Source organism: Triticum urartu, chromosome 2 (assembly GCF_003073215.2).
Source record: "Triticum urartu cultivar G1812 chromosome 2, Tu2.1, whole genome shotgun sequence".
Lineage (NCBI taxonomy): Eukaryota > Viridiplantae > Streptophyta > Magnoliopsida > Poales > Poaceae > Triticum > Triticum urartu.
This window is the reverse complement of record NC_053023.1, coordinates 174,419,142-174,446,201: the sequence shown is the minus strand read 5'-3', so window position 1 is coordinate 174,446,201 and position 27,060 is coordinate 174,419,142.

Here is a 27,060-nt window from a genome sequence, read left to right as displayed (position 1 = left end):
TTGATGAATCTATGAGTAGTATCAGAGGGTATGAACCATAGAGAAGTTGGAATACAGTAGATATTACACCTATATGAATTTATAATGAGTTCACAACAGTACTTAAGTGGTGATTTATTTTCTTATACTAACGGAGCTTACGAGTTTTCTGTTAAGTCTTGTGTTGTGAAGTTTTTAAGTTTTGGGTGAAGATTCGATGGACTAAGGAATAAGGAGTGGCAAAAGCCTAAGCTTGGGGATTCCCAAGGCACCCCAAGGTAAAATCCAAGGACACCAAAAATCCTAAGCTTGGGGATGCCCCGGAAGGCATCCCCTCTTTCGTCTTCGTTCATCGGTAACTTTACTTGGAGCTATATTTTTATTCACCACATGATATGTGTTTTGCTTGGAGCGTCATTTTATTTTCATTTGTTTTGCTTGCTGTCTGAATAAAATACCAAGATCTGAAATTATTAAATGTTAGAGAGTCTTTACATAGTTGCATAATTATTTGACTACTCATTTATCTTCACTTATATTTTTCGAAGTAGTTTGTCATTGCTCTAGTGCTTCACTTATATCCTTTTAGAGCACGGTGGTGGTTTTATTTTATCGAAATAATTGATCTCTCATGCTTCACTTATATTATTTTGAGAGTCCTTTAGAACAGCATGGTAATTTGCTATTGATATAATAAAAAACTTTCATATAAGTGCACTGAATACTAAGAGAAGTTTGATACTTGATGATTGTTTTGAGATATGGAGATAGTGATATTAAAGTTGTGCTAGTTGAGTAGTTGTGAATTTGAGGAATACTTGTGTTGAAGTTTGCAAGTCCCGTAGCATGCACATATGGTAAACGTTGTGTAACAAATTTGAAACATGAGGTGTTATTTGATTGTCTTCCTTATGAGTGGCGATCGGGGACGAGCGATGGTCTTTTCCTACCAATCTATCCCCCTAGGAGCATGCGTGTAATGCTTGGTTTTTGATGACTTGTAGATTTTTGCAATAAGTATGTGAGTTCTTTATGACTAATGTTGAGTCCATGGATTATACGCACTCTCACCCTTCCATCGTTGCTAGCCTCTTCGGTACCGTGCATTGCCCTTTCTCACCTTGAGAGTTGGTGCAAACTTCGCCAGTGCATCCAAACCCTGTGATATGATACGCTCTATCACACATAAGACTCCTTATATCTTCCTCAAAATAGCCACCATACCTTCCTATTATGGCATTTCCATAGCCATTCCGAGATATATTGCCATGCAACTTTCCATCGTTCTGTTTATTATGACATGCATCATCATTGTCATATTGCCTTGCATGATCATGTAGTTGACATCGTATTTGTGGCAAAGCCACCGTTCATAGTTCTTTCATACATGTCACTCATGATTCATTGCACATCCCGGTACACCGCCGAAGGCATTCATATAGAGTCATACTTTGTTCTAGTATCGAGTTGTAATCTTTGAGTTGTAAATAAATAGAAGTGTGATGATCATCATTAATAGAGCATTGTCCCAAGAAAAAGGAGAAAGGCCAAATAAAAAAAGGGAGGCCCAAAAAAGAAAATAAAAAGGGGCAATGCTACTATCCTTTTTCCACACTTGTGCTTCAAAGTAGCACCATGATCTTTATGATAGAGAGTCTCTTGTTTTGTCACTTTCATATACTAGTGGGAATTTTTCATTATAGAACTTGGCTTGTATATTCCAACAATGGGCCTCCTCAAGTGCCCTAGGTCTTCGTGAGCAAGCAAGTTGGATGCACACCCACTTAGTTTCTTTTGTTGAGCTTCCATACATTTATAGCTCTAGTGCATCCGTTGCATGGAAATCCCTACTCCTTGCATTGACATCAATTGATGGGCATCTCCCTAGGCCATTGATTAGCCGCGTCGATGTGAGACTTTCTTCTTTTTGTCTTCTCCACATAACCCCCTCATTATATTCTATTCCACCCATAGTGCTATATCCATGGCTCACGCTCATGTATTACATGAAAGTTGAAAAAAGTTTGAGATTACTAAAGTATGAAACAATTGCTTGGCTTGTCATTGGGGTTGTGCATGATGAGAGCATTCTTGTGTGACGAAAATGGAGCATCACCAAACTATATGATTTTGTAGGGATGAACTTTCTTTGGCCATGTTATTTTGAGAAGACATGATTGCTTAGTTAGTATGCTTGAAGTATTATTATTTTTATGTCAATATTAAACTTTTGTCTTGAATCTTATGGATCTGAACATTCATGCCACAATAAAGAAGATTACATTGATTATTATGTTAGGTAGCATTCCAAATCAAAAATTCTGTTTTTATCATTTACCTACTCGAGGACGAGTAGGAATTAAGCTTGGGATGCTTGATACATCTCCAACGTATCTACAATTTTTGATTGTTCCATGCTATTATAGTATCTGTTTTGGATGTTTATGGGCTTTATTAAACACTTTTATATATTTTTGGCACTAACCTATTAACCCAGAGCCCAGTGCCAGTTTTTGTTTTTTCCCTTGTTTCAGTGTTTCGCAGAAAAGGAATATCAAACAGAATGAAACCTTCGGGAGCGTGATTTTTGGAACGAACGTGATCCCGGAGACTTGGAGTTGAAGTCAAGGAAGCTTCGAGGTGGCCACGACGCAGGGAGGCGCGCCTGCCCCCTGGGCGCGCCCCCTCCCTCGTGGCCCCCTCGTGGCTCCCCTGACCGACTTCTTGCGCCTATATATATCCATATACCCTAAAAACATTGGGGAGCAGAATAGATCGGGAGTTCCACCGGCAGAAGCCTCCGTAGCCACCGAAAACCAATCTAGACCCATTCCGGCACCCTGCCGGAGGGGGGAATCCCTCTCCGGTGGCCATCTTCATCATCCCGGCGCTCTCCATGACAAGGAGGGAGTAGTCCACCCTCGGGGCTGAGGGTATGTACCAGTAGCTATGTGTTTGATCTTGTCGGTGTTCTGGGAACGGGGGTCCCCTGACTTGTCTGCCTGCGGCCCGCGGCGTGGCGGAGCTAGCAGGCCGTACGGCCCATCTTCATCAACAAAGCATCCAAGACTCTCGCGAGGGTCCAAGCCTCCCGAGGCGGACGACGCAAGACCACCTCCCGAGCGGCCTAGTCAGGCAGGCTCACGAGGGGCGGAGATATCAAGGCGGGGCGAACCTCACGAGGCTCTCGTGATGTGAGCCATGACGATCGACACCAGGCGGGCGCCAGGCGGGCACCAGCGCGCGCAGCGTCCTTGTTTCCTCTTTGGTGAAAAGGAGGCAAGCGCAGCCGCGGAGTACCGAGGCATCAGGCAAAGGTTGCCATTTCGGTGCAACAAGACCAAGACCATGGACTGCAAGAAGGAGGTCATCGTGGAGCCCAAGACGGCGTCACCCCAGAGCTTTTCGCAGGTGAAGACCGCTTTTGTCAGGATAGCTTGTACTAGCTATCCCCCTTCAAATTAGCCCGCCATTGTTGGCTCCCTTCCCGCTCAATATTTGGGAAGAGGACCAGGGCCTCTATAAATAGGACTAGCCACCATAGTAGAGGCATTGGATCTTATCTTGGGGGAATCTACACACCTCAAGTTCAAACGCACAAGAACACCTCAACCTCAGGAGGCTGTTCTTCCCCTTGTATTGTTCATCATCAGCCCAAGAGGCAATCCACCACCACCACACTTGAGTAGGGTATTACACCACAACGGTGGCCTGAACCAGTATAAACCCCGTGTCTTTCTGTGTTGTGAGTTCGACGAGTTCGTCCACAAGATCTTAGCGAGCTAGAGAGTCGATCGATAGGAGGGAAAGACTTCGCACGCACCCCAGTGTTCGAACCTTAAGGGTTAGCCGGAACCCCACATCCGACATTTGGCGCGCCAGGTAGGGGTGCGCCGGAGCTCCTCTCCACCAACCTGCGCCCCGCGCCGCCGCACTTCGCTCCCATGGCAGGTGCCCCGCCACCCACCTCCGCGACCGACACCAGCAAAAGGGAGTCTGGGTACCGAGCCCTGGCCCCCGCCCTGCGGCAAGTGTAGTGGCCAACCAAGTTCAAGCCGGAGATGCCGCCGCGTTACGACAGCGCGGCAGACCCGGCGCCATTCCTGCTGTCGTACGAGGAGGCCATCCTCGAAGCCGGGGCGACGACAAGATCATGGCCAACTAGTTCCCCATGGCCCTCGCCGGCGAGCCGCACGCGTGGCTGCTCAACCTCCCGGGATCCACGGTGGCATCCTGGGGGGAACTCCGCGACCTCTTCACCGCACGCTATGCGGCGCCGGCGCACCACGCAGTCACAGCACTGCTGGGTGGCTCTCAAGCACCACCTTCAGATCGCCACGTCAAACCTTTCTTCCATCAGATTGGGACAGCCACCAGTTTCCCGGGTGTTCCGCTGGGTTGGGCCGCGCTGGAGGCCGATCTCACCTTCGGCTCGGAAGACCACCCCGACTCCACCGCCGGCTCCGGGGTGCTCCCAATGCTCTGGATGCCCACCATCTGCAACGTGGTCGTTACCAAGACCCTCGTCGACGGTGGCGCCGGCCTCAACTTGCTCTCCGTAGAAACCTTCAGCCTTCTTCATGTGCCGCTCGAGCGGCTCGGCCTTAGCAAGCCCTTCGTGGGCGTGGGTGGTGGAGCTGCCCACTCTCTGGGGCAGATCCGCCTCCCTGTCACCTTTGGCACGCAAGACAACTATCGCACCAAGCTGGTGGACTTTGACATCGCCCACATCGGTCTCCCGTACAACGCCATCCTCGGGTACCCGGCTCTCGCTCAGTTCATGGCGGCGACTCACCCGGCCTACAACCTCATGAAGATGCCAGGGAGCAAGGGTGTCCTCACCATCAAGGGGGACACTAAGGAGGCCGTGATGGCGCTCAGGCTCGCCTTCAAGACCGCGGCAGCGGCACAGCCAGCTAGCGCCGGTGCGCCCGAGGCCAAGGAGACCGCGCCCACCAAGAAAAAAGCAGTTGTTCACCCAAGACAAGGAGGAGACCAAGCAGGTGCCAGTCAACAAGGATGGGTCTTCAGGAGCCACCTTCACCATAGGAACCAGCCTTGACCCAGGACAAGAAGAAGATTTGGTGAGGTTTTTGCGCGCGAACAAGGAGATATTCGCGTGGGAGCCCAATCAACTGGTAGGGGTCCCGAGAGAGGTAATCCAGCATCATCTAAGGGTGTGCCCCAACGTACGCCCCGTGAAGCAGCGAGCAAGACGGCAGTCCACTGAGAAGCAGGCCTTCATTGTCCAAGAGACACGCAAGCTGGAGGTGGCAGGTACCATCCGAGAAGTTCGATACCCCGAATGGCTGGCAAACCCCGTCGTAGTACCGAAGAAAGGTGGGAAGGAACGGATGTGCGTCGACTTCACCAACCTCAACAAAGCCTGCCCCCAAGATCCGTTCCCCCTTCCGCGCATCGATCGAATCATCGACTCCACCGCCGAGTGCGATTTGTTGTGTTTCCTAGATGCGTTCTCTGGATACCATCAGATCAATATGGCGGTGGAGGATGTGGAGAAGACGGCCTTCTTGACACCATGTGGCGTGTACTGCTACACCTGCATGCCTTTTGGCCTTCGCAACACGGGCGCAACCTTTCAGCGGCTGATGCACATCGTCTTGGGGCGGCAGCTCGGTAGGAACATAGAGGCCTACGTTGATGACATAGTGGTCAAATCTCACGAGGCGAGGACGTTGATTCGAGACTTGGAGGAGACCTTTGAGAGTTTGTGCCGAGTGAACTTGAGGCTTAACCCAGAGAAGTGCGTGTTTGGCATCCCCTCTGGCAAGCTGCTAGGGTTTCTCGTATCCCACAGAGGGATCAAGGCGAACCCGGAGAAGATCAAGGCCATCGAAGACATGAGCCCACCACAGACCCTCAAGGAGATGCAAAAGCTGGCAGGACGGGTGACCGCTTACGGCGTTTCATCTCTAAGCTAGGCGAGCACGCCTTACCCTTCTTTAAGCTCATGAAGAAGAAAGGCCCCTTCGAGTGGACCCCGGAGGCCGACCGGGCCTTCCAAGACCTCACGAAATACCGCACCAGCCCCCCGGTGATGGTGGCGCCATGGCCTCTCGAGCCTCTGGTACTCTACCTCGCCGCCACCCCGTACTCCGCCAGCGCGGCACTGGTGGCAGTTCGGGAGGAGCGCAAAGACAAGGGTGTGCCGCGCCAAGCCAGGGCTGATGCAGCGCAGGGTCAGGAAGGCACACCGGAGCCACCAGTGGCGGAAGATCAAGCTCGACAGGGCAACATCGCGGAAACTCCTAAGGATGGCCAAGTCTCAGGAAACCCTCCACCCCAGGATACGCCACAATCTCCGCAAGACCCGAGCCTCAACAGTGTGCCAGCCCTCGCCGAGCACCCGGTGTACTTCGTCAGCAGCGTACTGCGGGACGCAAGGGCATGCTACCCCATGCCGCAAAAGCTCCTGCTCGCACTCTTGGTGGCCTCGCGCAAGCTGTGGCACTACTTCCAGGGGCACCCCATCAAGGTCGTCTCATCTTACCCATTGGAGAGGGTACTCAGGAGCCCAAACTCAGCCGGAAGGGTCGCTGAATGGAACATCGAGCTGCAAGCATTCCAGCTGGAGTTCAGCACCACCAGGGTCATCAAGGAAGCCGCGCTTCCGATTTTGTGGCAGAATGGACATATGCCCCGGCTCTTGAGGAAGGAGAAGACCGGTCCACCTCCCCAGGAAGTGAGGCACCTGACGGCTGGGTCATGTATTTTGATGGCGCCTTTGCGCACCAGGGCGTGGGGGCTGGAGCAGTGCTCATCTCGCCCACTCAGGACAAGCTTTACTACGCCGTGCAACTTTGCTTCCAGCATGGCGAGAAGGTCTCCCACAATATCGCAGAATACGAAGGCCTCATAGCTGGCCTAAAGGCTGTAGCGGCTCTGGGGGTGAGGCGCCTTACCATCAAGGGCGACTCACAGCTCCTCGTCAACTTCTCCAACAAAGTGTATGAGCCAAAGGACGAGCACATGGAGGCCTACCTTGCGGAGGTGCGCAAAATGGAAAAGCAATTCTCAGGCTTGGAGCTGCAGCACGTGCCCCGGGGCACCAACAAGGAAGCCGACGACATCGCCAAGAGAGCATCCAAGCGGCAACCGCAAGAGCCCGGCGTCTTCGAAGAGCGGCTCTTCAAGCCGTCAGCTACGCCACCTCTTTCAAGCACGACTCAGCCTCGGGAGGAGCTCCGACAGCCCCCGGCCACGGGATCCCCAGCTTGCGGCCCAACCTCAGGAGCTCGGCTACTATTGGCGCTCGAGCCCCAGGAGGAGTGCTGGACCAAGGAGTTCAAGGAGTACCTGATGCACGGGACACTGCCGGAGAAGGAAGAAGATGCGGAGCGCGTGGCCCGACAGGCCACGGCATACTGCATTCAAGACGGCGAGTTGTACAGGAAACGGCCGAACAATGTCACGCTGCGCTGCATCTCCAGCGATCAAGGGAGGGAGCTGCTGATTGACATACACGGTGGGGACTGTGGATATCACTCATCATCATGGACCCTCGTCGGCAAGGCCTTTCGCAGCGGATTCTATTGGCCCACAGCACTCAACGATGCAGCCGAGCTGGTGAAGTCCTGCGAAGCTTGCCAATTCCACGCCAAGCAAATCCATCAGCCTGCACAGGGCCTCCAAACCATCCCGCTCACGTGGCCGTTCATGGTCTGGGGGCTAGACATCCTAGGCCCGTTCCCACAAGCGTCAGGGGGCTACCGTTATCTCTATGTCGCCATCGACAAGTTCACCAGGTGGGCGGAAGTGGAAGCCGTCCGAACCATTCCAGCCGGCTCTGCTGTCAAGTTCATCAAGGGCCTCGTGAGCCGCTTCGGGGTCCCCAACCGCATCATCACAGATAACGGCTCGCAGTTTACTAGTAACCTCTTTAAAACCTACTGTGCTAACTTTGGAACGCAGATCTGCTACGCTTTGGTGGCCCACCCCAGGAGCAATGGTCAGGCTGAGCGCGCCAACGCTGAGGTCCTAAGAGGCCTCAAGACCAGGACCTTCAAGAAGAAGTTGGAGGCCTGCGGCAGGGGCTGGCACGACAAGCTCCAGTCTGTGTTGTGGTCCATCCACACCACCGCTACCAAGCCAACGGGCGAGACTCTGTTCTTCCTCGTCTACGGAGCTGAAACAGTCCTCCCGCACGAGGTCAAGCATCACTCCGCGCGGGTTCTGGCATTCGATGAAACGTAGCAGGACGCCATGCGGGGGATGGATCTCGTGCTGGGGGAGGAACGTCGTTGTGAAGCTGCATTAAGGGCGGCAAGGTACCAGCAAGCACTGCAGTGTTACCAATGCCGCAACATTCACTCCAGGACACTCGAGACGGGTGACCTGGTCCTAAGGCGGGTCCTCTCCAGGGAAGGGTTGCACAAGCTCTCACCCATGTGGGAGGGCTCGTTCAAGGTCGTCCACATCTCCAGGCCTGGCGCCGTGCGCCTGGAGACGCAAGAGGGGACACCTATCCAAAACACTTGGAACATCCAGCACCTCCGGAAGTTCTACCCATGAAGCAAGGCCCAGAGCTTGTGAAGCAAGGCCCAGAACCTGTGAAGAAAGGTCCAGTGCATGTGAAGAAGGCCCGGTGCCTGTGAAGAATCGCCGCCCGTGACACTCTCATGTAATAATGAGTTGGAGTTGTACACGCCCCGGAGTCTCAGGAGCGCCGGCCTCAGGCCCTGGGGCTCCCTCCCACGCCTAGTGGACAGCACTTAGCTCCGCGATGGTGAGAAGACTTGAAGACTAGATTAGGTGCCGGACGCGGCTTTTCATTTGCTTTCCACAGTTGGCTCGTTTCTCCTTAATCAAAGTTTGCTATTGGCATTCCTTGTTGATTTGGCTCTGGTTTTTACCGCATTTTACCGCATTTTCGGCTCTGGTTTGCTAATGATCTCTCTCTCTCGCATACTCGCAAGGGGGCTAGGCAGGTGCCCTCATGAGCATTTTTCTTCTCTCTGCCTTCTCACGAGTCACCCTCGCTCGAGCCTGAAAGCTGGCACATCTCTCCTAATCCGGCCCCTCGGGTACCGCGATACAAAGCGCCAAGTCAAGGTTTGGGTGAACGGCAAATCCTCTAGCGCACCCCCTAACGAATTTTTTGCAGTTTCTGAGCAAACGCAGACATCTCGTGAAGGAAAGGGCATCCCAAACGCGCCAGGTTAGGTTATCTTTGCGCAAAATAACAACACGACATGGGAATAACACGCATGTTGCATTAACCAAGAACCACAGTTTGATACACGCCCCACTGGGCCCATACTGGTTTCATTTTCTGATGCGGGAAAAAATAGGGAAAAGCTAAACAAAGCGGCGTTTCAGCAATCCGTGGAGGCAGGCCCTTAGCGACGCCCCGAGCCTAGCCAGATCCCTCCTCACGCTTCACGAAGGCGCGGCGACGAGATGACCCGCTGCCTCCTTCGAAGCGGGCACGGCGGCTAGTCGTAGCCACCGCGTCTGGAGCTGTCACTGGAGGAAGAGCCGCCGTAGCTGGAAGAGACGCGGTCGCCGCCAAGGGCAGGCTCACCCTCATCCTCGTCGCGACCGTCACCAAGGCCGAGCACCTCCTCATCGTCGTTCGTCTCGGGGCAACACCCGACACGGCGACCATCTTCCCCGAACACCCTCACATAGAGGGTCGACCCACCGTCATACTTGAAGTGGAGCGTGCACCGTCTGCCCAGGCCGCGCGCGCGGGCGAACGTCTGCCAGCCTTGGGCCAGGGCTATGTTGCCCGCGGCAGAAGTCTCAACCGCGACCCAGGAGGCCTTGCTGCAGCAACCATCCGCCTGCAACCAGAGCCCGCCTGGACCAGGGGCCGGCAGTTCATCGACAAGGAAACGCGGAAGCTGGAGCCAGTTGCCGGCCGGGTTCTCCGACTAGACAACGAACTCCGGCGACACCTCCGCTGAATGGAAGCGCAGACAGGGAGGCCGCGCCACCATCGCGCGCCTCCCCTTGTCAGCTGGACCGCCATGGTTGGGACGGTCCCCTCCGCGTGTCACGGCGCCGCCTCAACGATGGGCCACGGCGGGGGTCGCAGTGTGCTTGCGCGGATGGCCAAGGCCGCGCTTGGGCGCCGGGGAACCGGGGCCCTCGCGAGGGGCCTTCGCCTTCTCGGCGACAGAGAACTTGCTTCGTGGCGCCATCGGAGGCACTGCAAGCAATGAAGCAAAGAAGAAGCGAGCAAGCGAGGAAGAGATGGGCGACAGGGGCTCCGCCCCCCTCCCCATTTATAGCAAGAGAAGGCCAACCGGCGTCTCCCACGATCGCAGGTAATGATGGTTTCCCTTGCATGTCGCAGGGACTTGTCAAGTCATGCAGTCGTCGAGGCAGAGTGGGGAAGCGGAGACGCCCACGTCCAATCAACCGCCATGCGTCGACCGAGGCCGCAGGCTTTTGGGGCCCGCGGTGCTCCGAACTTGACCCTTGGCTTCGCCACGAAGCCAAGCCCGAGCGCACCTTGGGCCCGGGGCCTACTGTCGGCGTTCTGGGAACGGGGGTCCCCAGACTTGCCTGCCTACGGCCCGCGGCGTGGCGGAGCCAGTAGGCCGTACGGCCCATCTTCATTAACAAAGCATCCAAGACCCTCGCGAGGGTCCAAGCCTCGCGAGGCGGACGATGCAAGACCTCCTCCCAAGCGGCCTAGTCAGGCAGGCTCGTGAGGGGCGGAGATATCAAGGCGGGGCGAACCTCACGAGGCTCTCGTGACGTGAGCCATGACGATCGACACCAGGCGGGCGCCAGCGCGCGCAGCGTCCTTGTTTCCTCTTCGGTGCAAAGGAGGCAAGCGCAGCCGCAGAGTACCGAGGCATCAGGCAAAGGTTGCCATTTCGGTGCAACAAGACCAAGACCATGGACTGCAAGACGGAGGTCATCGTGGAGCCCAAGACGGCGTCACCCTAGAGCTTTTCGCAGGCGAAGACCGCTTTTGTTAGGATAGCTTGTACTAGTTGTCCCCCTTCAAATTAGCCCGCCATTGTTGGCTCCCTTCCCGCTCAATATTTGGGAAGAGGATCAGGGCCTCTATAAATAGGACTAGCCACCATAGTAGAGGCATCGGATCTTAGCTTGAGGGAATCTACACACCTCAAGTTCAAACGCACAAGAACACCTCAACCTCAGGAGGCTGTTCTTCCCCTTGTATTGTTCATCATCATCCCAAGAGGCAACCCACCACCACCACACTGGAGTAGGGTATTACACCACAACGGTGGCCTGAACCAGTATAAACCCCGTGTCTTTCTGTGTTGTGAGTTCGACGAGTTCGTCCACAAGATCTTAGCGAGCTAGAGCGTCGATCGATAGGAGGGAAAGACTTCGAGCGCACCCCAATGTTCGAACCTTAAGGGTTGGCCGGAACCCCGCATCCGACAGATCTCTCTCTCTCTCTCGTGTTCTTGAGGTGGAACAATCTTGATGTATTGCGAGCTTTGTTATTATATTTGGATCTTATGATGTTTCTCCCCCTCTACTCTCTTGTGAAGAATTGAGTTTTCCCTTTGAAGTTATCTTATCGATTGAGTCTTTAAGGATTTGAGAACACTTGATGTATGTCTCGCGTGTGCTTATCTGTGGTGACAATGGGATATCATGTGATCCACTTGATGTATGTTTTGGTGATCAACTTGCGAGTGCAGTGACCACGTGAACTTATGCATAGGGGTTGGCACACATTTTCATCTTGACTCTCCGGTAGAAATTTAGGGTACTCTTTGAAGTTCTTTGTGTTGGTTGAATAGATGAATCTGAGATTGTGTGATGCATATCATATAATCATACCCACGGATACTTGAGGTGACATTGGAGTATCTAGGTGACATTTTTTTTGGTTGATTTGTATCTTAAGGTGTTATTCTAGTACGAACTCTATGATAGATCGAACGGAAAGAATAGCTTCGTGTTATTTTACTACGGACTCTTGAATAGATTGATTAGAAAGGATAACTTTGAGGTGGTTTCGTACCCTACCATAATCTCTTTGTTTGTTCTCCGCTATTAGTGACTTTGGAGTGACTCTTTGTTGTATGTTGAGGGATAGTTATATGATCCAATTATGTTATTATTGTTGAGAGAACTTGCACTAGTGAAAGTATGAACCCTAGGCCTTGTTTCAACGCATTGCAATACCATTTGTGCTCACTTTTACCACTTGCTACCTTGCTGTTTTTTATATTTTCAGATTACAAAAACCTTTATCTACCATCCATATTGCACTTGTATCACCATCTCTTCGCCGAACTAGTGCACCTATACAATTTACCATTGTATTGGGTGTGTTGGGGACACAAGAGACTCTTTGTTATTTGGTTGCAGGGTTGTTTGAGAGAGACCATCTTCATCCTACGCCTCCCACGGATTGATAAACCTTAGGTCATCCACTTGAGGGAAATTTGCTACTGTCCTACAAACCTCTGCACTTGGAGGCCCAACAATGTCTACAAGAAGGTTGTGTAGTAGACATCAATCGGACATGGCCTAGTCGATTTAGATCATGTATCACTTAGATGACTAGAGGGATGTCTATCTGAGTGGGAGTTCATTAAATAATTTGATTAATTGAACTCATTATCAGGAACATAGTCTAAATTGTCTTTGCAAATTATGTTGTGGATTAATAGCTCGCGCTTTAGTTCCTTGTTTTAATGTGTTCCTAGAGAAATACTAAGTTTAAAGATATTATAAGCAGTTGTGCGGACCAGGGCCGTAGTCTGAGGATTGTCCTCTGCTCCATAGAAGGCTTCTGTCCTTGATGCTACGCTCGGTGTGCCAACCCCTCTGGCGTCGTCTGTGGATGTTGTGAACATTGGACAGACACATTTTGATGACTAGCTGATAGGTTAGTGCACCATGCTTTATGGCTTAGAGTCAAGGCTCCAAAAGCGTTTTGAACGCCATGGAACATATGAGATGTTCCAAGAGCTGGAATTGGTATTTCAGGCTCATGCCTGTGTTGAGAGGTTTGAGACCTCTAACAAGATCTTTGCCTACAAAATGGGAAGAATAGCTCAGCCAGTGAGCATGTGCTTAGAATGTCTGGGTACTTCAATCGCTTGAATCAAGTGGGAGTTAATCTTCCAGATAAGAGAGTGATTGACAAAGTTCTCTGGTCACTATCACCAAGCTACTAGAGTTTTGTGATGAACTATAACATGCAAGGGAAGATGATCCCGGAGCTGTTCGTCGTGCTTAAGGCCGTAAAGGTAGAAATCAAGAAGGATCATAAAAGTGTTGATGGTTAACAAGACGATTGGTTTCAAAGAAGGGCAAGGGCAAGAAGGGAATCTTCATGAATGGCAAGCCAGTTGCCGCTCCAGTGAAGAAACCCAAGAACCCCAACCCGAGACGAAGTGCTTCTATTAGGGGAACGGTCACTGATAGCGGAACTGCCTCAAATACTTGGTAGATAAGAAGGCTGGCAACTTCAAGAAAAGTATATTTGATATATGTGTTATTGATGTGTGCCTTACTATTACTCCTAGTAGCACATGGGTATTATATACCGGTTCAGTTGCTAATATTGGTAACTTGAAACAAAAGCTACGGAATAAACGGAGACTAGCTAAGGGCGAGGTGACGATGTGTGTTGGAAGTGTTTCCAAAGATGATATGATCACCATCGCACACTCCCTATACATTCGGGATTAGTGTTGAACCCAGATAAATGTTGTTTGCATTGGTGTCTGTGTTGAGCATGAACATGATTAGATCATGTTTATTGCAATACGGTTATTCATTTATGTAAGAGAATAATGGTTATTCTGTTTACATGAATAATACCTTCTATGGTCATGCACCCAATGTGAATGGTTTATTGAATCTCGGTCGTAGTGATACACATGGTCATAACATTGACGCCAAAAGATGTAGAGTTGATAATGATAGTACCACTTTCTTGTGGCACTGCCGCTTAGGTCATATTGGTGTAAAGCGCGTGAAGAACCTCCATGTCGATGGACTTTTGAAGTCACTTGATTTTGAATCACTTGGCACATGCGAACCATGCCTCATTGGCAAGATGACTAAAACCCTGTTTCTTCGTAACAATGGAAAGGGCAAGTGACTTGTTGGAAATCATACATGCTGATATGTGCGGTCCAATGAGTGTTGACGCATGCGGTGGATACCATTATTTTCTCACCTTCACCGATGCATTGAGTAGATATGTGTATATTTACTTAATGAAGCATAAGTCTGAAACGTTTGAAAAGTTCAAGCAATTTCAGAGTGAAGTTGAGAATCATCATAACAAGAAGATCAAGTTCCTACGGTTTGATCAAGGGGAGAGTATCTGAGTTATGTGTTTGGCAATCACTAAAGACAAGGTGGAATCGTTTCATAGTTGACGCCACCTGAAACACCATAGCGTAATGGTGTGTTCGAACGTCGTAATCGCACCCTATTGGATATGGTGCGATCTATGATGTCTCTTACCGATCTACCGCTATCATTTTAAATAGGGCACCATCTAAGTCCGTGGAGATCCCACCATATGAACTATGGTTTGGCAAGAAACCTAAGTTACTGTTTCTTAAGGTTTTAGGCTATGATGTTTATGTCGATAGGCTTCGGCCAGAAAAGCTCGAACCCAAAGCAGAAAATTGTATCTTCGTAGAATACCCAAACAAGATGATTGGGTATACCTTCTATCTCAGATCTGAGGGAAAAGTGTTTGTCGCTAGGAACATGTCCTTTCTCGAGAAAGAGTTTCTCTCGAAAGAATTGAGTGGGAGGAAGATACAACTTGATGAGGTTGTTGAAGCTTTACTTCAACCAGAGAGTAGCGCAGCACAGAAATATGTTTCTGTGGAACCTACCTCAGTTGAAGAAAAAGCTAATGATGATGATCATGGAGCTTCAGATCAAGTTACTATCGAACCTCGTAGGTCGACAAGGGTGTGTACAACTTCTGAGTGGTAACCATGTCTTAAAGGTCATGTTGTTGGGCAACGATGAACCTATGAGCTATAAAGAAGCGATGGTGGGCCCATATTCCAAAAAATGGCTGGAAGCCATGAAATCCGAGATAGGATCCATGTATGAGAACAAAGTACGAACTTTGGTGGACTTGCCCGATGATCGGCAAGCCATTGAGAATAAATGGATCTTTAAGATAGATACTGATGGTATTGTCACCACTTATGAAGCTCGACTTGTCTCAAAGAAGTTTCCGACAAGTTCAAGGAGTTGACTGTGATGAGACTTTCTCAATCACAGCGATGCTAAAGTCTGTTAGAATTATGTTAGCAGTTGCTACATTTTCATTTATGAAATCTGGCAGATGGATGTCAAAACAAAGTTTCCTTGACAGTTTCCGTGAGGAAAGGCTGTATGTGATACAACCATAAGGTTTTTTTCAATCCTAAGGATGCTAAAAGGTATGCAAACTCCAGCGATCCTTCTATGGACTGGAGCAAGCATCTCGGAGTTGGAACATACGCTTTGACGAGGTGATCAAAGTTTTTGGGTTTATACAAAGTTTGCAAGAAACTTGTATTTGCAAGAAAGTGAGTGGGAGCACTATAACACTTTTGATAAGTATATGTGGATGACATATTGTTGATCGGAAATGATGTAGAATTTCTGGAAAGCATAAAGGGTTGTTTGAATGAAGTTTTTCAAAGGAAGACCTTGGTAAAACTACTTACATATTGGGTATCAAGATCTATAGAGATAGATCAAGACGCCTGATAAGACTTCCACAGAGCACATACCTTGACATGATTTTGAAGGAGTTCAAAATGGATCAGTCAAAAAGGAGTTCTTGCCTGAGTTGTAAGGTGTGAAGTTATGATTTGAAGCTCGACCATGGCAGAAGAAAGAGAAAAGATGAAAGTCGTCCCATATGCCTTAGCCATAGGCTCTATACGATATGCCATGTTGTGTACCGCGATGTGCCTTGCCACAAGTCTGACAAGGGGGTATAAGAGTGATCCAGGAGTGGATCACTGGACAGCGGTCAAAATTGTCCTTGGGAATAAGGAAATGTTTCTCGATTATGGAGGTGATGAAGACTTCGGCGTAAAGGGTTACGTCGATGCAAGCTTTAACACCTATCCGGATGACTCTGAGTAGCAAACTGGATACGTATAGTGGAGCAACCATTTGGAATAGCTGCAAGTGGAGCATAGTAGCAACATCTACAATATGAAATAGAGATTTGCGAAGAACACGCGGATCTTAATGTTGCTGACCCGTTGACTGAAACCTCTCTCGTAAGCATAACATGATCAAACCCTAGAACTCATTGAGTGTTAATCACATGGTGATGTGAACTAGATTATTGACTCTAGTAAACTCTTGGGTGTTAATCACATGGTGATGTGAACTACATTATTGACTCTAGTAAACTCTTTGGGTGTTAGTCACATGGCAATGTGAACTATGAGTGTTAATCACATGGTGATATGAACTAGATTATTGACTCTAGTGCAAGTGGGAGACTATTGGAAATATGCCCTAGAGGCAATAATAAAATGCTTATTATTATATTTCCTTGTTCATGATAATTATCTATTGTTCATGCTATAATTGTATTAACCGAAAACAGTAATACATGTGTGAATACATAGATCACAACATGTCCCTAGTGAGCCTCTAGTTGACTAGCTTGTTGATCAATAGATGGTTGTGGTTTCCTAACCATGGAAATTGGATGTTGTTGATAACGGGATCACATCATTAGGAGAATGATGTGGACAAGACCCAATCCTAAGCATAGCGCAAGATCGTTTAGTTTGTTTGCTAAAGCTTGCATGCCTGCAGGTCGACTCTAGAGGATCCCCGGGTACCGAGCTCGAATTCGCCCTATAGTGAGTCGTATTACAATTCACTGGCCGTCGTTTTACAACGTCGTGACTGGGTGGCTATAAAGGAGCATTACGGGTATCTCCTAAAGTATCTGTTGGGTTGGCATGAATCGAGATTGGGATTTGTCACTTCGTATGACGGAGAGGTATCTCTGGGCCCACTCAGTAATGCATCATCATAATGAGCTCAATGTGACTAAGGAGTTGGTCACGGGATCATGCGTTACGGAACGAGTAAAGAGACTTGCCAGTAACGAGATTGAACGAGGTATGGGGATACCGACGATCGAATCTCAGGCAAGTAACATACCGATAGACAAAGGGAATTGCATACAGGATTGATTGAATCCCCAACATCGTGGTTCATCCGATGAGATCATCATGGAACATGTGGGAGCCAATATGGGTATCCAGATCCCACTATTGATTATTGGCCAGAGAGATGTCTCGGTCATGTCTGCATGGTTCCCGAACCCGTAGGGTCTACACACTTAAGGTTCAATGACACTAGAGTTGTTGTGGGAAATTGTATGTGGTTATGAAGGTAGTTCAGAGTCCCGAATGAGATCCCGGAAGTCACGAGGAGTTCCGGAATGGTCCGGAGGTGAATATCGATATATTGGATGAAGGGTATTGGAGTGCGAAAGTGTTCCGGGGGTACCAGGCTATGGCCAGCATGACCGAAAGGTGTTTCGGGCTCCCCGACAAGTGTTACAGGGCATCATGGGCCAAGGGGAGGGGGCAAACCAGCCCACTAATGGGCTGTGCACCCCCACACCCTCTCCCACGTTACTTGGGGAGGTGGGGCGCCTCCACCTGGCTTGGGAGGCAAGCCTCCACCTACTTGGCTTGGGGGGGGCAAGTCTCCCTAGGGTTTCCCTAGGGAGATCCAATCTGCCCTAGCAGCCGCCCTGAAAGATCGTGGATGTCGCCTAGAGGGGGGGTGAATAGGCGCTTTAAAATAATTACGGTTTAGGCTTGAACAAATGCGGAATAAACCTAGCGGTTAATTTTCCAAGCATAAAACCTAAAACAACTAGGCTCACCTATGTGCACCAACAACTTATGCTAAGCAAGATAAGCAACTATGTGATAGCAAGATATATGACAAGAAACAATAAGGCTATCACAAAGTAAAGTGCATAAGTAAAGGGCTCGGGTAAGAGATAACCGAGGCACGAGGAGACGATGATGTATCCCGAAGTTCACACCCTTGCGGATGCTAATCTCCGTTTGGAGCGGTGTGGAGGCACAATGCTCCCCAAGAAGCCACTAGGGCCACCGTAATCTCCTCACGCTCTTGCACAATGCAAGATGCCGTGATTCCACTAAGGGACCCTTGAGGGCGGTCACCGAACCCGTACAAATGGCAACCCTTGGGGGCGGTCACCGAACCCGTACACTTTGGCAACCCTTGGGGGCGGTCACCGAAACCCGTCAAATTGCTCGGGGCGATCTCCACAACCTAATTGGAGACCCCGACGCTTGCCCGGAGCTTTACACCACAATGATTGAGCTCCGAACACCAACAACCGTCTAGGGCGCCCAAGCACCCAAGAGGAACAAGCTCAAGGGTACCAAGCACCCAAGAGTAATAAGCTTCTCAACTTGTAACTTCCATGTATCACCGTGGAGAACTCAAACCGATGCACCAAATGCAATGGCAAGGACACACGGAGTGCCCAAGTCCTTCTCTGTCAAATCCCACCGAAGCAACTAATGCTAGGGAGGAAAATGAGAGGAAGAACAAGAAGGAGAACACCAAGAACTCCAAGATCTAGATCCAAGGGGTTCCCCTCACATAGAGGAGAAAGTGATTGGTGGAAATGTGGATCTAGATCTCCTCTCTCTTTTCCCTCAAAAACTAGCAAGAAACCATGGAGGGATTGATAGTTAGCAAGCTCGAAGAAGGTCAACAATGGGGGAAGAACACGAGCTCGAAAGATAAGGTTCATTGGGGAAGAAGACCCCCTTTTATAGGTGGGGAAAAATCCAACCGTTACCCACCAACCAGCCCGCGGCCAGTGGTACTACCGCGCCTGGCCAGCGGTACTACCGCAAGGCCGCGCGGTACTACTGCTTGCATCCAAGCGGTACTACCGCACGGCTCTGCGGTACTACCGTACCGACCCACGGTACTGCCGCAACCCCAGCACAGAACCGATAAACAGACGCACAGGAGCTGGGAGCGGAACTTCCGCACGCGCGGTACTACCGCGCCCCCCATGCGGTACTACCGCGAGGCAAAAGTCCCAGCCAGGGGAAAAGGGAAACTTCCGTGCCTACTTCCGCAAAGAAACGGAAGTAGCAAAAACCCGACACAGTAGTACTGCTGAGGGGCGGTACTACTGCCTGACCGCATAGCGCGGTACTACCGCACGGCGAAAGCGGTACTACCGCGGTAGGTGCCGATGTAAAAAATTACATCTGCTCCTACTACCGCAAAGGGGCTGCACTAGCCTGGTGGGCAGCGGTAGTGCGGCTCCAGGGGAGCGGTACTACCGTGGGCACCTGCGGTACTACCGTGCCACTGCATGGTACTACCGCTGATGCCTACGGTACTACCGCTTTCCTGGGAGCAGTACTACCGCAACCAACAACGGCAGCCACACAAGGGAGGCAAGAAAACGGAGGAAGCTCCAAGGAAGAAGGGGGGAAAAGAAGGAGACGTGTACGTGATGAATCCACCCAAACCTTTCCAACGCGGACCCTGACAAAACCACACTCAAGAGAACAAGAACTGCCATAACTTCAGCATATGAGCTCCGAATTGAGCAAACTCAAGCTTGTTGGAAACAAGACGACGAGTAGCATCAAAACAACGACTGTTTATAGTAAGAAGAGGCAGGGGAGGTATGCCAACAAAATAGAGGAGTGAAACCTCCAACCGAGAAGAACTGGCAAAACCTCCAACAACGAAAACATCATAGAGTATGCAAGCGAACTCCGTTTTCGATGAACTCAAGCTTGTCATCAAGATGACCAAAAGCTCTAAGACTCTCAAAGAGAACCAAACAAGAACCAAGAAAGATGATGCAAGGATGCAATGGTTTGAGCTCTCAGCGAACGATACGATCAAGCTACTCATCGAGAGCCCCCCTTGATAGTACGGCAATCGATCCTATAACCTAGTCTCCCAACTACCATCATGAGACCGGTAAAATAGAAAACCTATCAAGGGAAAACCTTTGCCTTGCACATGGTCCACTTGAGCTAGATGAAGACGATCTTGACTCCCTCAAGTTGGACCACCATTCTTGATTGGGTTGACTTGATGAAGACTAGTTGATTGCTCCCCCATACTCCAATATGGGTGAGCCACTCTTCCGCACATCTTCACAAGTCCATTGTCACCACAAAGGACGGCAAGCTTCAAGCATTTGATCTCTTCGTGATGCTCCACTTTAACTTGCACACCGCAACCTAACCCCACAAAGAACCCTCACGAAGACCATGGGTTAGTACACGAAGCGTAATTGATAATGCTTACCATACCATGGGATCACTTGATCCCTCTCGGTACATCTTCTACGCTTTGTGGGTTGGTCAACTTGATTCACTCTTTGACTTAGTCTTGATCAACCTCTCACAAGACCAATCTTTAGGTAATTCCTTGAATAGCACCTTGGTCGACACAAACTCTCCTTGAAACCAACACATGTACTCCAAGAAAAGCCTATGGACAAAAACCTTCAAATATAACTCAAGGCAACCATTAGTCCATAGAGATTGTCATCAATTACCAAAACCAAACATGGGGGCACCGCATGTTCTTTCACCCCCCCCCCTAGGGGAAACCCTAGGGCGCCTCCCCCTCTTCCCTTCCCCCGTGAGGGGGTGGGAGGGCAGCCACACCCTTCCCCTGGCGCAGCCCTCCCCCTCTCCAACTCCTCCTCTTCCGTAGTGCTTGGCGAAGCCCTGCCGGAGGACCACGAGCTCCACCACCACCACGTCGTCATGCTGCCAGAGTTCTCCCTCAACTTCTCCTCTCCCCTTGCTGGATCAAGAAGGAGGAGACGTCCCCGGGCTGTACGTGTGTTGAACGCGGAGGCGCCGTACGTTCGGCGCTAGATCGGATCTTCCGCAATTTGAATCACCGCGAGTACGACTCCATCAACCGTCTTCTTTTAACGCTTCTGCTTAGCGATCTTCAAGGGTATGAAGATGCACTCCCTCTCTCTCGTTGCTAGCATCTACTAGATTGATCTTGGTGACACGTAGGATTTTTTTTTTGAATTATTACTACGTTCCCCAACAGTCTCTCCTCTAGTGGTGTCATGTGAACGTCGACTACATGACACTTCACCATTGTTTGAGCCTAGAGGAAGTCATTGGGAAGTAATAAGTAGATGATGGGTTGCTAGAGTGACAGAAGCTTAAACCCTAGTTTATGCGTTGCTTCGTAAGGGGCTGATTTGGATCCATATGTTTCATGCTATGGTTAGGTTTACCTTAATACTTCTTTTGTAGTTGTGGATGCTTGCAAGAGGGGTTAATAATAAGTGGGATGCTTTCCCAAGGAAGGTCAGTACCCAAGCACTGGTCCACCCACATATCAAATTATCAAAGTACCGAACGCGAATCATATGAGCGTGATGAAAACTAGCTTGACGATAATTCCCATGTGTCCTCGAGAGCTCTTTCCTTTATATAAGAGTTTATCCAGGCTTGTCCTTTGCTACAAAAAGGATTGGGCCATCTTGATGCACCTTATTTATTTCTATTACTTGTTACCTGTTACAAATTACCTTATCACAAAACTATCTGTTACCGATAATTTCAGTGCTTGCAGAGAATACCTTACTGAAAACTGCTTATCATTTCCTTCTGCTCCTTGTTGGGTTCGACACTCTTACTTATCAAAAGGACTACGATATATCCCCTATACTTGTGGGTCATCAAGACTCTTTCTGGCACCATTGCCGGGGAGTGAAGTGCCTTTGGTAGGTGGAATTTGGTAAGGAAAATTTTAAATAGTGTGCTGAAATTTACTGTCACTTGTTACTATGGAACATAATCCTTTGAGGGGCTTGTTCGGGGTATCTTCGCCCCGACCAGTAGAGCAAATAGTTGCTCCTCAACCTACTGAACCTACTGAAAATGTTTATTTTGAAATTCCTTTGGGTATGATAGAGAAACTGCTAGCTAGTCCTTTTACAGGAGATGGAACATTGCATCCCGATTTGCACTTAATCTATGTGGATGAAGTTTGTGGATTATTTAAGCTTGCAGGTATGCCCGAGGATGTTATCAACAAGAAGGTCTTCCCTTTATCTTTAAAAGGAAAGGCATTGACATGGTTTAGGCTATGGGATGATATTGGATCATGGAACTACAACCGATTGAAATTGGAATTTCATCAGAAGTTTTATCCTATGCATCTGGTTTATCGTGATCATAACTATATATATCATTTTTGGCCTCGCGAAGGAGAAAGCATCGCTCAAGCTTGGGGGAGGCTTAAGTCAATGTTATATTCATGACCCAATCATGAGCTCTCAAAAGAAATTATTATTCAAAAAATTTATGCTCGACTTTCTCTCAATAATCGCTCCATGCTCGATACTTCTTGTACCGGATCTTTTATGATGAAGACTATTGAATACAAATGGGATTTATTGGAAAGAATTAAACGCAACTCTGAAGATTGGGAACTCGACGAAGGTAAGGAGTCAGGTATAACACCTAAGTTTGATTGTGTTAAATCTTTTATGGATATCGATGCTTTTCGTGAATTTAGCACTAAATATGGACTTGACTCTGAGATAGTAGCTTCTTTTTGTGAATCATTTGCTACTCATGTTGTTCTCCCTAAGGAGAAGTGGATTAAATATCATCCTCCCATTGAAGTAAAAGTAGTTGAACCTATTAAAGTTGAAGAAAAGACTATCACTTATAATGTTGATCCTATTGTTCCTATCGCTTATATTGAGAAACCACCTTTCCCTACTAGAATAAAGGATCATGCTAAAGCTTCAACTGTGGTTCGTAAGAGTAATACTAGAACACCTACACCCTCTGAGCAAATTAAAGTTGAACCTAGTATTGCTATGGTTAAAGATCTCTTGTCTGATAATATTGATGGGCATGTTATTTACTTCTATGATGAAGCTGCTAGAATTGCTAGACCCGATACTAAAAATAAATATAGACCTGTTGTAGGCATGCCTGTTATTTCTGTTAAAATAGGAGATCATTGCTATCATGGCTTATGTGATATATGGTTGCTAGTGCAAGTGCAATACCTCATTCTTTATATGAAGAAATTATGCATGATATTGCACCTGCAGAGTTAGAAGGTATTGATGTTACAACTAAGCTTGCCAATAGAGATACTATTTCTCCGGTTGGGATTGTTAGAGATGTTGAATTCTTGTGTGAGAAAGTTAAATATCCTGCTGATTTTCTTGTTCTTGGTTCCCCACAAGATGACTTTTGCCCCATTATATTTGGTAGACCCTTCTTGAATACTGTTAATGCTAAGATAGACTGCAAAAAGGATATTATTTCTGTTGGTTTGGGGTATATGTCTCATGATTTTAATTTTGCTAAATTTCGTAGACAACCCCATGATAAAGAATTGCCTAGTAAAGATGAAATTATTGGCCTTACTTCTATTGTCGTGCCTCCTAATGATCCTTTAGAACAATATGTAACGCCCCGGACACACCTGCCGGTGGTCGTTACTCCTGGCGGGATCTATACTGGCCCCACAGGTCAATACTAGTCTTTTCTATGCACTTTGTCCTCACTCGTGCGCACCCGGGAGCAACTGTGACGCCCCGAGACCGATGTGCCAAGTGTCTTCCAGTTATTCGCTGTCGTTGCCATGTCTTTTGCTTGCGTGTTGCATCTTATCATGTCATCATGTGCATTTCATCATCATGTTTTCAAAACTTGCATCCATCCCGGTCTCCTCGTTCCGTCCGTTGTCCGTTCTGAGCCCAGGCACACTTGCACGCGCCCGCAGCATGTCCGAGATATTATTTTATAAGTGGCCGGAAAATGTTCTCGGAATGGGTTGAGAGTTGGCATGCGGTGTTGTTATGTTGTAGGTAGGCCGCCCGCCAAGTTTCATCACATTCGGAGTCCGTTTGACGTCCCAACGATTATCTATAGCGGCAATAGTAGCCGGTCTTTCCTCGGACGTTTCGGTCTCCGAAACCGCTGACGGGTCTCTCTCTCTCTCTATTCTCTCAGCCTGAGGCCTTCTGCACAGTCCTCTACCCACCATCAGGACCAACCTAACCTCTCTCGTCAGCCCGCGGCCCTCCTCGCGCGCGCGTCCGAAAGCTGTCCCGGACCCGACTCGGACTGTCGTCACCGTTGGATACGGATCATCCCCAAACGTCTACAAAACATCTCTATTTTGTTTATTGGACTTCCTAACCTATATTTTCTCTGCCGTCCAATTTAGATCGAAGGGCTTCCATTAGTCTGCATATAGACCCACTCACTATATAAACCAGCAACCCTAAAACCTAGGAGTTTGTCCCATCGCTGCCGCCATCTGACCAAATCCCCCATTGGGATCTCCCCTGCCCGATCCAACCCACCAACCAGCGCAACCCTCTCCTCCTTGCTCGATCCCTCATGCCCGAGGAACCAGCATGCCCAAGCCACCTCGCCGGAGTAGTAGCAGCAACCGGCGACCGCGCTGCCTCCACCTCGTCCTCAACCCTGCGGCCGCCGGATCCCCTGCGTGCCTCCACCTCGAACCACCTCGCTTCCCTGTTGTCGAGCGCCTCGGCCTTCCCCTCGAGCCAGAGCTCGCCGTCGTTGGCGAACAGCAGCAGCAATCGAGGCCCGCTATGTTTCCCCTCTATTTCCTTCTCGTCCTTCCCCTGTCTCTCCCTCACATCTCTCTCTCTCTCTGCAGGAGACCGCCGTCGCGCCCTCTACCATGGAGCTCGCCTCCATCGTCAGCAGTAGCCCAGAGCCTCGATCTAAGTCATCGTCGGCGCGCCACTGCCGGAGCACCAGCAGGCCCTGTCCAGCGCCCATTCTTCTTTCCTTCGTCTCCCTCGCTGCTCCCTCTGTCTCACCCATTTCTTTCCCTCTCTCTGTTCTTTGTAACAACGCCATCGCCTGAGGACCTCCTCTCCTGCGACGTTTTCATCCTCGCCGAGCCTCGCCATGGATGCTGCCGCCCTGGCCTCGGACCTGCCGAGTCCCGCGCCCTTGCCGCTCCCTGCTGACTCCGCCGGAGCCGCGCCTCTCCACGCTTGAGAACGCCGGCCATCTCCCTCGTCGGAGTCGCGCCCTGCTTCCCCTGCTTCATGAATGAGAACAGGCCGCGTTGACCTGTTCCTCTGCTAGCATGGATGAGAACCACGTCGCCACATGAGGCCTCCTCTTGCCTCGCCAAGGCCGGCCTGCCTCTCCTCCAGCTGGGCCAAGGCCCAATGTGAGCAGCTCGGTCCCAGCAGATCTGGCTCGTGTCATGTTTTTTTCAGTTCTACGAATTTAGTATTTATTCTAGAGAACGCAGTTTTACAGAAAAGACCCTCATGTTCATTCATTTAATATCTCACAAACTAAGCATCACATGTAAAAACTTTGTATATGAAGAATGCTTAGAATCTTGTCTAGTTTCATAATATGTCATTTTCATCCATGTTTAAAATGTTTAAAATGGTGTTTGTTTAAATTTGCTTAAATAACTTATTAAAATGTTTTAATTCATAACTAATTAACCATAACTCGGAATTTAATAAACTTTATATGTAAATGGGATAGAAAAATGCCTAGTTTAACATGGTAGCACTAGTTTGCATGTTCAACAACTCTAAAATTTGGTTTAGGGCAGAACAGTACCAAAACCTAAAATATGCACAAGAGGTTTTTTCGGACTTGTTGTTTGTTGTTCTGGCGTCATTTAAACTTGCCTAGATAGGTAGTTTTCATTTGCTTCACCCCTTGCCATGTTAAGAACATTTAATATTGTTGGGTACATAAACGAGAGTGAATTAAATAAGTCATGTGGCGTTTCGTCAATATGCAACTCGTTGAATATTGAGCTCCACTTAATTTGTAGTATTATTTGTGCACTTTGCCATACCATGTTTCATTAAACCGGACATGCATCATACTTGATTGTGCATCATGCCATGATTATGTGATGGTTGTTTACTATGTTGCTTGTTTCTTTCCGGGTTGCTTCTCTCGTTAGCTTCGGTTTCGTTCCGGAGTTGTGAGGATCCGTTCGTCTATGTCCGTTTGTCTTCTTCGTGGACTCGTTCTTCTTCCTTGCGGGATCTCGGGCAAGATGACCATACCCTCAAAATCACTTCTATCTTTGCTTGCTAGTTGCTCGCTCTTTTGCTATGCCTATGATGTGATACCTACCACTTGCTATATCATGCCTCCCATGTTGCTAAGCCAAGCCTCTAACCCACCTTGTCCTAGCAAACCATTGTTTGGCTATGTTACCGCTTTGCTCAGCCCCTCTTATAGCGTTGCTAGTTGCAGGTGAAGATTGGAGTTTGTTCCTTGTTGGAACATGGTTATTTTGTTGGGATATCACAATATCTCTTATTTAATTAATGCATCTATATACTTGGTAAAGGGTGGAAGGCTCGGCCTTATGCCTGGTGTTTTGTTCCACTCTTGCCGCCCTAGTTTCCATCATACCAGTGTTATGTTCCTTGATTTTGTGTTCCTTACACGGTTGGGTTATAATGGGAACCCCTTGACAGTTCGCCTTGAATAAAAATCCTCCAGCAAGGCCCAACATTGGTTTTACCATTTGCCGCCTAGCCTTTTCTTTCCCTTGGGTCGGCCAGCCCAAGGGTCATCTTTATTAAACCCCCCGGGCTAGTGCTCCTCTGAGTGTTGGTCCAAAACAGAGCCACTTGCAGCGCCACCTCGGGGAAACTTGAGGGTTGGTTTTAGTTGTACGTAGTGTTCATCCGGTGTGCCCTGAGAACGAGATATGTGCAGCTCCTATCGGGATTTGTCGGCACAGCGGGTGGTCTTGCTGGACTTGTTTTACCATTGTCGAGATGTCTTGTAACCGGGATGCCGAGTCTGATCGGATTGTCTTGGGAGAAGGAATATCCTTCATTAACCGTGAGAGCTTGTGATGGGCTAAGTTGGGACACCCCTGCAGGGTTTTGAACTTTCGAAAGCCGTGCCCGTGGTTATGGGCAAATGGGAATTTGTTAATGTCCGGTTGTAGAAAACCTGAAACTTAACTTAATTAAAATGCATCAACCGTGTGTAGCCGTGATGGTCTCTTTCTGGCGGAGTTCGG